We start from the raw sequence: 562 nt of genomic DNA on the forward strand, positions 1-562 counted from the left end.
TATCTTATAGCATATTGCATGAAAATATTATTGATAGGTAGAAGTTTAAGCAATTTAGAGGGCTGATTGGCTTAACTATAGCCCTTTCAAATTAAGAATTGAATGTAAATGTTAATCTTTTATAATATTCCAAACTTACGCCGTCCTGAAATAGACGGAGGCTGCCAGAGCCGTCTGAAAGGGAAAAACACTTCAGGAAAATCGATTAAAAAAAATTTCACAGTGGTGCTGCCCAGGCTCGAACTGGGGACCTTCAGTGTGTAAGACTGACGTGATAACCGACTACACCACAGCACCACACTGATATTTTATTTACTAAATTAAATTAGTTTATTTTGAAAAAAAAATTCCGTACACTTCAATACTAGCTACACACTTCAATACTAGCTACATTAGTGGTGGAGGATTAACTACAAAATAGAATTGTTTTCAGCTGAATTATTTTTTTAGTAATTATTAAACTGTTTACATTTAAGATGTCAGCCAAGAGCATGGTTTCGAATCCTATTCTTGACAATTTTATCCATTCTGATAATACAATACCGAGATAATTATCAGAGAT

At 33.5% G+C, this 562-nt stretch overlaps 1 non-coding gene across 1 annotated transcript; it reads right to left on the reverse strand.

Annotated features, from left to right (window-relative positions):
- Positions 1-223: 223 nt before the first annotated feature.
- TRNAV-UAC (transfer RNA valine (anticodon UAC)) lies at positions 224-297 on the reverse strand. Its single transcript has one exon. It is a non-coding gene; the product is annotated as a tRNA-Val (tRNA).
- Positions 298-562: the final 265 nt, after the last annotated feature.

This window comes from Cryptomeria japonica, chromosome 7 (genome assembly GCF_030272615.1).
Source record: "Cryptomeria japonica chromosome 7, Sugi_1.0, whole genome shotgun sequence".
NCBI classification, from domain to species: domain Eukaryota; kingdom Viridiplantae; phylum Streptophyta; class Pinopsida; order Cupressales; family Cupressaceae; genus Cryptomeria; species Cryptomeria japonica.